Source organism: Sturnus vulgaris, chromosome 18 (genome assembly GCF_052056855.1).
Source record: "Sturnus vulgaris isolate bStuVul1 chromosome 18, bStuVul1.hap1, whole genome shotgun sequence".
Lineage (NCBI taxonomy): Eukaryota > Metazoa > Chordata > Aves > Passeriformes > Sturnidae > Sturnus > Sturnus vulgaris.
The window spans coordinates 10726406-10738731 of record NC_142260.1 but is presented as its reverse complement, the minus strand read 5'-3'; positions in this window follow the sequence as shown (position 1 = coordinate 10738731).

Genomic DNA, 12326 nt, shown 5'->3' with positions numbered 1-12326 from the left:
AAGTTTAAAATTGTATGATAAGCCTATGAATATGCACTAGGCTAATAAATTTAAAAAATGTCTCCAAAGCAGCAGGTGTGATGTTGGCTGAATGCCAAGCACCCAGCCATTATAACCTTTTGTTTTACTGTTTGTCTCTTATTGTCTTTTATTAAACCTTTTAAAATCTCCTAAAAAAGCCAACCTCGTTTTTCACGGATGAGAAAGAGCTGCCCAGGGTAAGGAAGAATTCCTCTTGCTGTTCAGAGCATGGGAGGAATAGCCTTGGACAGTGGGGAGGGACTTTGGGCTCTGGGGCACGCGGCTGAGCTTTGTTCCAAGATGCTCCTGGACAGGCAGGGCTGTGCAGGGCTCTGCTGTGAGCTCTGCCCTGGCTGGGCTCTTTGGAGCAGTTCTGCCGCAGTTCCCCTTTGTCACGGCAAACTTTTGCTGCTGTTGTGCTCGGGAATCCCACGCTTAGGGCTGGCTTGGAAGGTGCAGGTGTGAACAAGGTGAGTTTGTGTGTTCTTTATTGCTTCATACACACTGCAGTCACCTTGTGGTGCCTGTGCTGATTCCCAAGTTGTTGCTAGATGCCTTTTAAGCAGTTACCTTTTTTTTTTTTCTGAGTATTTTTAAAGTGAGAAATCAATTGTCTTTTTTTTTTTCCCCTGAAATTAGGATCAAATGAGGCAACTGAGCTCAGCAGCACCACGAATGGAGGAAACCGAATGCTGCTGCTCTGTTTTGATTTGACATAGACATGTTTCATTTGAAAATCAATTGTTAAAATGTGTTAAATTTTCAAGAGCAGAGCCAAGGCCCATCCCTCTCACAATGCAGCTACCTTGGCTCCTTGCCTGGCTGGAGCTGGAATCTATAGTCATTTCACATTATGCCAAGTTACTAAATCAGAATTTAACCCAGAAAGAATTTACAAGAATGAAAAGCAAAGGGTGGGATGGCATCAGCTACCAGTTCCCATCAGAAAAACATGATCTGTAAAACTGCAGAAAAAGATGAGAAATGGGAAAGAGACAAAATTCCTGCCCTGTGCTACATCTTTCACTCTAGTGCAGCCTTTGCACACACAGCCTGTGCTGTTGCTCCAGCTGAATGGGAACAACGTATGTGAAAATAGAGAATAGAGCCATTGTCATCCTCCTTTCCTGCCAGCACTGCTCCCTTCTTCCTGAGGAGAACTGAGGGCTGACTGACATCCTGAGGAGCATTTTATCCCCTGCCTTGTGGGCCACAGATGCCTTTTGTGAGCCCTCCTGGGCTCTGACTCCAGGGCTCACGGGGTCCCTGTGTGTGTGGCTGGGGATGTGCAGTGGTGTGGGGTTTGCATCACTTATTTAATGGCTTGTCTTCATTTTCTTCTGTCTTCACTCAGAGTCAGGATTAAAAACACGAAGGAGATGAATTTTCTTGTGGTTGGGCTTGGTTGTTTATTAAATCTTATCTAAAGCACAGAGAGTTCAGCAGCACTTCCAGCTACCAGCTACAAGTGAGCAAAATGGAGATGAACCTAGCTAGTTACAAGGTCTCTTAAAGCTAAACAGACCAATAGAGAATTAACACCGATATTATTGATACTTTTGACCCAATTACCAAACTCCTGTGACCCACGGTGCAGCACTGACTGTCCAACCAGAAACTACTGCCTGAAATTGTGAAGAAGGAAGAAGACAGAAAGAGACAACACCTGAAATCCTCCATCATGTCCCATACTTATTACTTTATTTTAAAACCCTCAAGCTTAAAACCCTTCACCATGTGAAATCACACACTTCTATTTAACTACACACCCGTGATTTTAACTCCATCACTCAAATTTGGAGCCTTCTCCAAGGCCTCAGGTCCAAAGCAGTGTTCTGCTGGGGGTCAGTGTCAGACAGCACAGAAAGCTCAAAATTCCAGGTTTCTGGGATCCAACAGGGATGAACCACAACCTTCCTTGTTCTGGCTTCCTTCCTCCCCAAGCAGGGTTTCTAGACTCACTGGGACCTGATGCCACTCTGTGAGAGGATCACCTTGGGTTAAAGGAGCACACACACCTTTATTTCCCAGCTGATTTTTGGAGGAAGCTGCTGGAGTGTCACAGCTCGTTTCCCATTTCCAGCCTGCTCTGCAGCTGACTCAGGCTCGGTGCAATGAGGTTTATGAGCAGTGCTGGAGCACATGGAGTTATGCACCTTCCTTAATTTCTGTTCCAGTTTTCCATGCATGATGTGAACCAGCAGTGTCCTGTGTGTTTGGAACAAGCAGCTCTGCACAGCCCAGCAGACAAACTGGTTCCCAACTGGGAGGTCCAGTGCCTCTGTCACAGCCCAATTTTCTGTGTAGAAGCCCAGTAAGTAGTGCAATTGCTTGTTCTAATGTTTAATTTTTCTCTGGTTTTAGAAAGTTTTCTCCCTGGTCTTTTTAAAATCTGTGTTTCCTCGAATTATTTCTAGATTACACTCCTGTGCTGTAAGAAGCCTCCCCAAATTTGTGTATTAATTTATGAGCTACCTCCCACTGAGGGTGTATCCTGCAGAGTCAGAACTCTTTTTTTCAATGCAAGAGAGACTGAAAACTTTAAATGAAGCTCTGATAAAAGGAGAGCTATAAAATAAGTTTTATTTTTAAAGAGAAGAATCATTTTCCCTGTCTTCTGCTATCAGAATGCTCAATGCCTGATTTCCAAAACACAGGGTGTTTGCAATCTCTAGCACTTCATAACAACTGTGGGTCCCAAAAGATCAATAAGAAACAAACATTTATAGTCAAATCTGACAGTTTCATTTTTAGAAGGAACCCTTTGTGTGTAGAGAATGAATCTCTGCTGTTTAATTTAATATTTATTGACTGGCTGCCTGTCTCCCTTTGCTTTAGTGATGCCAAGAGCAGCGAGGTTTCCTGATATTCGTGTCTTTTCCTCTGCTTCCCATGCTTTAAAAATAACGAAATAATAAACTAAATAGGGAAGGTTGTGCACTGGGCTGTGTTACAGGTGTGCTGCTTGTTACTGGTTAATTTTCAGCAGCCTAAACACAAACGACATTGTATTCCACCAGATCAAGGAAGGTACAGGCTTTTATAGTAATAATAATAATAATAATAATAATAATAATAATAATAATAATAATAATAATAATAATAATAATAATAGTAATAATAATAATAAAGGGGTGAAATCACCCTTCACATTTCCTTCTCCATGTGCTAATTTGCCCCTTCACATTGGCAGTTCTTGTGTTCTTGTTTGTGCAGTGTCTGGCACACCTTGACTTTGATATCTCAGTATTTATTATTGATATAATACAATACCATGGTCAAGAATGTGGAACGTGCCAGAAACAAATCAATTTTTAACTCCTCTTTAAAGATCCTGTTTTGTTTCCTCTCTGATCTGCAGATATTTCTAGGCACTTAATATTATGTGTTATTAAAAATTCCAGGGAACAGTTACCATCACCAACTCTAGATTTATCTAATTATAAGTGAATTCAGGGGAAAAAAAAAGGATATTTGTTGAATCATAAATTGAATAAAGAATGAACCTTTGCAATATTTACAATGTAGCTCTAGATGTAAAATTTTTAGGACTTTATCAGAATGTACAATTCATGTGAATTCTTTCTGTTCAATTGAGATAATGAATTAATATTTTTTTTCAGCAGGTCTCTGCTGAAATAGAACATGAAACAGCAATTTTGTTTGGTGACAAAATTAGTTACTTACACCAATCCTGAGCAGATTCCCATGACTTTAGCAGTTCCAAGCCATTCCTGGAAAAGTGCTCTTCCTGTTAAAGTCCCCAGAGATTGATGGTTTTTCTGGGTGGGTACTGTGCTCATGTATATTAAGAGCTACATTTGAATATTTTTGCATACTCTAAAGGTGTGTGATAAATGCTGCCCTGTGTATAAATGACCCAGGGGAATAATGGTTTTCTGAGAAGACTTTCCATTTCAGGATCTAACCTCTTTACTGATATTGTGGTGAATGATGGTGTAGAAATGCTTAAAAATAGAGTCAAGAGCTAAAAATTATTTTTTCCCAGTTGTCTCTATGAAATGTGAGTCACCCTTGCTGTCATGTGATCACAGACAGATTAATTAATTATAAGTAAAGACATTATAAGTGTAAGATAAATTAAGTAATTATTGCTCCTCTTCCAGCAGGTGCCACCCAGAAAACCCAAGGATTATGGGGTTTATAGTCTTTTATTACCTAGATTTTCTTGCTCATTTCTCAAGCACACTGATGGAGCTGTACCAAACAGTGGGATGAAATGCCCTGTTCTGCCATTGGCTTCGCTGGAGGCAGAATTTGAACATTTTAAGGGAGGTATTCTATGTTATTTATATAGGCACTGCTTTTGTTCAGCTTCTGCCATCAATTCCTCTTTGTACTCCTTCATTTGTAATTCATACTCGTGTCTGATAGCACTGAGCATAGAAAGTATTAAGAGACAGCATAGAAAGTATTAAAGGATATTTCCAAAGCAGAGGACAAACAAACAATTAACAGACAGTTGGTGGCAGGAGCAGAAAGTGGAATAGTCACCCAGGTATCTTGAAAAAGATCAGAGAATCCTCTCATCCTTTCAGGCTGATATTTATAGACTTTGCCTCTTGACTTAGGACACAGGTTACTCTGGGGATTGTCTTCCTTTTTTCAGTTCATCTGAAACCCTTTTTTCCCAGCAAAGAATAAAGTTCAAGTAAAACATGACTTTGTACATGACCTTTCCACTACAGAGAATTGTAGCAGGTTTGTGGATTCCTGGTATTCTCCCTGGGAGATAAGCCTGGGTCACACAGAGATTTTTTTTTTTTTTGAATGAGCTTTTGAATCTGCTGGACAAGAAGGTCCATGAAATTTTAGAAATGACAGAATGGATGAGGCCAGGACAATACCTTCAAAGCCTTTTTTTATTGTCCTGCTCACATTCACATTGATGCTTGCAATTAGTTTTTATAGGGGAGCATAAAAGTGGCTTGAACAGAATGCCAAATCCAAAACTGCACTGCGTGGAAAACAGAGTTAATTAATTTTATTGAATATTGATTCAGAAATTTTCTTTCTGGTTACTCAGTTATTAATGTTTTTCAGTCAGGATGGTCAGAAAAGAAGAAGAGGTGTAGATGTAGCAAACCTTTTCCCCTGCTCTATGAATACTGCTCACCTTTTTGTCTCTCTGTATTGAAGAAGTTTTTATATGTCTCAGATTTATGTCTTCTTTATTTTTTCTAGAATTTATTTGGACCATAATCATATGTAGCAGGCTGGATTATGGATAGTGCTAAATCCTGTACAAAAATTCATGAAAAAGCCAGTTCTTTCCTAAAAAACCTTTTGTCCAAGTGATTACCACTTGAGTGACAATTATTACTTTACTACATGTACTCTGCCAGAAGTTATTTTTCCTGTTGTGTTAGAGCTCACTGCTCTGCACCAGAATAATTTTGTGTATTACACATAATTTATTCCTACCCCAGCACGTTATTAATAATTAGCATAATCTGCATCACAGTAATGCCAAAATTATCAGCTGTAGGCCAGAAAGCTCTTGTGCTCAGTGCTGTTAAAACACATCACAGCAGCAGTCCCAGGCAAGACAAGGTTTTCATGGAAAATCTTCATGGCTGAATGGATAATAGGTAGGATTGGAAGCCAGTAATTCTTGTTTTCTGGTTCTGTTTCTGCCCCTGACGCACTGTGTGGTTGGTGCCATCAGAGCTACTGCAGATGTCTGTTTTCCTTGACATAAAATGGGATTAATTCCCTGCCATGTTTGGATGGAGAAGAAGAGCAGATAATAATGCATGGCACGTGTTAGATAGCTTTGCTGTGAGCTTGTGGGAAGGGAGAACGATGCAGAAATTCAGGCTGGGGGTTCCAGTGAGGGGTCAATACTCATCCATCAGGACCCTGGGGTTATTTTCTGCAGAGCTGCTGCCCAGCAGGTCAGTCTCCTCCCTGAAGGGATCCACGGGGATGGATCCCACATTCTGGGCTTTACATCTGCCTTTTCTGCACTTCATGAGGTTTTTGATGGCTTTTACCTCCAGCTTGTTGAGTTCCCCCTGAACGTTTGCCTTGCCTTCCAACTCCCCCCTCTTTGGTGTCACCTGCAGGTCTGTCCATCCTTCTGATGACCTGTGGGTGTGAGAGCCCAGCTCCTCTCCCAGGGTGGGCACAGCCCTTTCCCAGCACTTACACAAACACTCTGCTCCAAACCCTCAGAAATTACAAAAACTGATAAAAAAACCCCTCTGCACATTTGTCCAGATTCCACATGGGCATTGTTTTGTTCCACATTTCGGAGCTGGCAGGTCTAACTGAAGGATGGAGACAGCCCAAGCCCAGGGGTTTGGATTGGAGCTGGGCTGCAGCAGCTCTGTTTGGGCATCCAGTCTGTCTAAAGCTGACAGAGCTCTGAGAGAGCTTAGGTGACAGCAAAACAACCTGGGACAGCAAAACCTGTGACAGCAGGTTACAGGAACTTGAGGGCTACAAAGTGGCCCCACAGGACAAATTTAATATGAGAAATGCAGCTGCCAGCAATAGCACTGGGGGATGCCCGTGGTGTGCCTGGCCACAGGCACAATTCGTGTCTGCAAGAGGGGAAAGGTGATTTTAGAGAGGGGGGCAGTTTCCTTCACCTTGCTAACAGCCTGTCTACACCAGTCCATAGGTGATTTACCCAGGGCTGCAGACTGAGAAGCATCAGAACTCTCGGTGGTAGCACTTTGCTCTAAGTGTTAGCCATGCTAAAATGAAGTAAAATTTGATTATACCAACAGAAGCAAAGGAAACGCACAATCATATATAACATGCCTCATCCTCCTGCCCTCCTTTGTGCTCAAACATGATTAAAAAAAGAAAAAGTGTTCGAGGGGGAGAAGGGAAAGAGGGACATTGTGAGAGTTCCTGTCTGCACACAATGGGGAGATTTAGAAATCAGGTTGCTGCCTTAACTCTGCCAGTTTAAGCCAAAGCCACAGGGATATTATTTTTGACACTGCACTGTGGATTATAACTTCGGCTCCCATTACCTCTAATGGGATCTTTGCTTGCAGTCTGCCACTGCTACAGCAATGAAAATTTGTCCCTTAATGCTATTTTGCTATTCCAGGTTTTTGTGTTTAATTATATTATATAATAATTTGTTGCAGCATCTACACGATTCCTTTAGGAGTGCACTTGAAATGCTTATGAATTTTTATAAACACAAGCTGTGTATCACTTTAGGTCTCTTACTGCTTTTGTAAACTATTCTGCCTTAACACAGCAACATTTTTTCTGCCTTGCAGGGTGAGAACCATCTTTTAGAGTGTGGCCATTTTGAAAAGCACAAGGATACTAATGCTGAGAAGCCCAAACTTCTTGTTATTGCATTTATGGCTTGTAAGAAAAAACACTCAGCTGTTACAGCTGGATCTCACTCGAGCCAAATGGAGAAAGAAAAAAGGCAAGACATAGTAGGTAGATTTATCTTTAGTGTTGAAATGCATTATAATTGTTATAAAATTACTGACATGAGAAAATAGATATATATCACTGCATGTGATTTTTCATGGATGTCCATTCAAACTTTTACACGAACTGGTTTACATTTTGCTGCTTTTTTCTCAGACATGGAAATACAGTTAACTGATCTGCACAATGCCAAAATTGTGAGATATATCTAAAAATTCCTGTGTCTGAATTACTCACCAAACTCTATGCAGGTTCTCCTCAGCTCTATGGCCCTGCAAAGCTAATTTTCAGAGAGATAAAAAATGAACACGATGGCTGTTGCTCTTTTCCTCCTGCAACTTTATTTTTTTGTCTTCTCTCTCTACCTACGTACGTATATATTGCTTGTAGAGAGAGATTTGTGTGACTGGAGGAAAAAAAAAAACAACAAGATTTATTATTCTCCTTTCAATTTGCTTGGGAGGCATTGCTTTCTGGGGACAGTGTGTACTGAACAGAGCGTTCTAATTAAGCAGCAGAAGGCAAATCAGCCCAGTTACTTGAGACTTTGCCACAGATGCATTAATTGTTTACACAACACTTTTTTTCCCCTCCCCTCCCCTTTAGTTTTTGAACCATCTACCCACTGGTGACCCCAGCCAAGAGCTCCCAAAAATGGGTGTGTGATGTGCTGAACTGCTCCCCCCAGCCTTGGGCAGAGCGCCCAGAGGTGTGTGTAAATTAACATGGAAATGCCACAGCCCAGCCTGTGTCATCTGCAATAAACCAAATCAGGCTTTTTTTCATGACCCGAGCTGCTTTTTTAACTCCCTCAGCTCAACATTTACATGCATGTTTTAAAAGAACTATTGAAATATTGGATAAAAAGGTCTTCTAAAAGCAGTGCCTCTGGCGAGCAGAAAGGAGCAAATTTCTCATGGAAAATCGATATTTGATGTGATTTCTATCCCAGACTTACAGGATGGAGAGGTTTAGAGAGGATGATTTCACTGAGTCCATCCTTGCTCTGTTTTAAGTAGAAGTATTTCCAATTATTAGTGGAGCACTAACTCAACAGGGCAATACCTACAGTGAACTGGGACTTTGTTTGGGAGTGTTCTCAGCATAAATAAAAGGCTTAACTCTGGTGCCTGGTGACAAGTAGTTAATTTCTTCCAGAGAAAGAAACAAAACAGTAAACCACTGTATGGTGTGAGTAAGTGTGGTATGATTTGTTCTTAGATTTTCAAGTTTGATAGATTTTTTTTCATATGTCTGCCTTCAAAGAGGGAGGTAATTGTATTTATATAAGTGAGGTTAAAATGGTCACAGCAGGTTTTGAGAGAAGTTAAGAAAGATCACACTGTTATTCTTGATTTAAATTTATCAGTTACAACTTAATAAAAACAAGAATATTTTTCTGTGGTATTTGTGAACGACAAAACCCACTGCATGCCCACATTTAAATACCCACTAAAGGAATTCTGTAAAATACTAATGTGTGCTAACACATGATGAGAGCTGATTTCAGCCAGAGTCTCCTCTAAAATGCTAACAACTGAAGTGCATTTACTCAGTGTCTATGTACTATTTAAAGGTAATATACTTGCTGTTGCACAGGCAGATGTCTGCATGGTGTCAAAACATCTTTATCTCTGCTCTGCTTTTTTCAATTTTCTCCTTTTTCAGAAACCAAAATTTCTGTGTATTACTTACACATCTAGTTTTGAAGATTTGCTTTAGAAGTTATATGTAACATTAATAAATCTCTGTCTTCAGAGGGCTGATATTTTCTTAGTGGCACTCCTTTTCAATAGCTCCTCTTTTGGATATCAATCTTAAATTGCAAATTAAAGATTGAAGATATTTCAGGAATTGGCGACAATTCTGAGCCATATTTTATTGAGTGTGACATGATTTGACTTGATCACAGGCCCTGATATTTTAAGGAACACATAAATTGTTGAAAGAAAACAAAGCACAGGGAAATTCTAGCCACTAAAACTCAGGAAGATAAGCGAATCCATGAATATCACAGCTCAAGGAAAACGTTTCTAATTCCCTTCCAGATGACTGAAGCACTGATTTTCTGGTCACTGTGGCTGCAGTAATGGCTATGTCTGGGATAAACTACTCCGGGTGTCTGTTAAAATGATGATTTGTTATTCAGTACTGGAATTATTGAAGCTTTGAGGAACTAAAAGGCAAGATTTGTACTGAGTGAATCCAAGCATTTAGAATTCCACAGTCTCCAGAATAAAAGTAGTTGTATTCGAGCACTGGAGAATAAAAAATTGTTAAATTTAAATAACAGAGAAAAATACCATTAATAATTTAAATAGTTGTTGTTTAAAAGCGAAAGAATAGGAATAAGCACTTTTCCAGCAGAATAAAATTTCTGGGCTGCAGGAGGTGAAATGTCAACCACAACTCTGGGGTTCCTCTTCAGCACTAAAAAAACCATGTTTGAAGAGCTGCAAGATGTTTATTTCATAAAAAATGCAGTATGAGAAGCAGCATTGTTAAAAGACCTCAAACTAACAGGTAAGGGAAGTATATTTCAATAGAACTGTTTCTTGACAATTAAGGAATTGGACAGCATTGCAGATAATTTATTATCTACAATTAATTATCTATTCCAACTCACATGTCCCTGACACTGTATTTTCACAGAGTGTTAGAACAAAACAACAAGTGGATGAATTCATCTGAATTTGATTTTTTGTCTTTTGGATGGTTTCTGTTCTGCCTATTTTCTCCAGTTAAGACATCTAAAGGAAGAAAAAGAAACAAAATTTACGAATGGTCAACTTCTTTAAAGGGAACTTGGAACAGTAATTCACTAAAATCATTGTAAAGGACTTCATGATTCACTCCATTGTCTGTAAGCTCAATACATCTATGCCCTGCATCATAAGACATTCTTATTGGTAACAATGCATGGTAATTACTGATTAATCATAGAGAAATATTTTATGTGGGAGTTTCTCAGATAAAAATCAGCCATTCAAGCAGATCAAACACGTCTCTACTGAAGAATTTTCCTCTGCACTTAATGGTTTTGATTTTCCTGTCTATTGTCAAAAAAATGAATTTAGGGAATCTCAGCAACTGAGTTGGATTTAACATTTGCAAATTTTCCCTTCTCAGATGTTTTTCAAATGTTGTGGTTCTGCAGTTGTTTGCCAACCCCTTTATTGCCCTTTAAATTGGTAGCTCTAAATCCCGTGGGGGATGTAGATACATGGAATTAAAATAGGATGGTGTAATTTTCAGTGTCTGGATGGGAGACAGAGATCACACCTCCTTTGGGACCTCAGTCCCTGGTGTAGCTTCAATTATGCAAAGAGCTGATGTAGCCGTGTCTGACATTAGTGGCAATTGCACCAGACTCGTGTGGGCTGGAATTGGAATTATTCCATGCAGCTGGAGCACTGCAAGGGACCCCTGAGCGATGGGATTTGCTGGTGTGGCTTTGGAGCACAGCTGGATGAGAGACACTGAGGGGCACTGAGGGTGGGGACAAAATGCACCCCATTTTCCTACCCTGGGAAAGTGTTTTGTGCTGGAAATGCGTGCCTTGTCTTCTCTAGAAACAGCAACCATGCGTGTTTTGGCTGCTGAGTGGGGAAAAAAGAAAAAAGAGCTGTGGGGTGTGTGCCAGAGGTCCCAGTGCAGCCGTGCACACACAGCATCCTGCTGGAGCCAGGGCAGCCGTGCCCTCAGCTCCCCCTGCCTGCTTAGCACAAATTGATTCACAAGTGTCGAGCCAAACAGGCAATTTGAAAGGCATAACCATCGTGTGATAAAGCAGCATTTCTGAAACGCCAGGAATTGTTTAAATTGCTGTTTCTGAGAAGGGGAAGGTTGTTTTTTTTTATTCCCCTCGCAGTGAAAATGTGATTGAAACATTTTCTGTCCAGGTAAGGAGCTATCATTAATTGTGAATAAACCCAGGATGTGCAAGATACCCACTTCTGCTTTTTTGTGTGCTTATGACATCTTTGAATAATGGCTTCTGCTGAAAATCTTCTTCTTAACAGTGTTTGTTCACATTGTATGCCCAGGCTTAGCTGATATTTCTCCCCTCTTCCCAGACTTGCTGTATATGTAGTTGTATTTGGTGTCATTAAATGAAAATTTAGGGACTATGGTTTTTTCCCCCTATTTATTCCAAATCAAAATTTGGACAGCCTTAAAGACTTTGTTTCTTTAATGGACAGAAACACAGGTTGCAGCCAGAGTCTGAAAGCCAAGCTGAGTTTTTTAACATCCCTATTAATAGAGATCTGGCAGGTCAGATTCTACCCTGATTTACACATCTGTTCAACTCAATTATCATCAGATTTACTGTGATGGCAGGCACAGATAAGTGGGTGGGGTTCTGGTTCTGCCATTGGGACTTGGTTGACAATTCTGTTTATTCAGTGGAGAGCTCCTCTGCTGTTTCTCAGAGCTGAGAACAGCAAAACTGGTGAGAAATTGTTTTCCTTAGAGCACAGCCAGACCATGCTAGGACTGTGAGAGAGGAGTAGCCTGCAGAGAAGAGAATTTCCTTCCTTCTGTTGGTGAGAAGTGTGCCTGGCCCTGAGCTCCCAGGGAATTTATGTGTCTGTTCAGACCTCCTGAATCTCTGATTGCCAAAGAGGCTGTGGCCTGTTTCTGACAATCTATTGCAGGGCACTTTGTCTTTCTACCATGGGACTGGGTTATTTTCAGTGGCAACTACCTATTATCTGTTCTGGGTGTCATGCTGGCATCAGACTGTGAAAATCCAGGAGGTAAAGAAGTTATTTTCCTTTTTTTGAGGCCCTCTTAAGAATGTCTCGAAGCTCTGGGTTCATCCCACTGAAGCCTTACAAGCCTCACTGTCTATGCCTGTTAACTTTTCA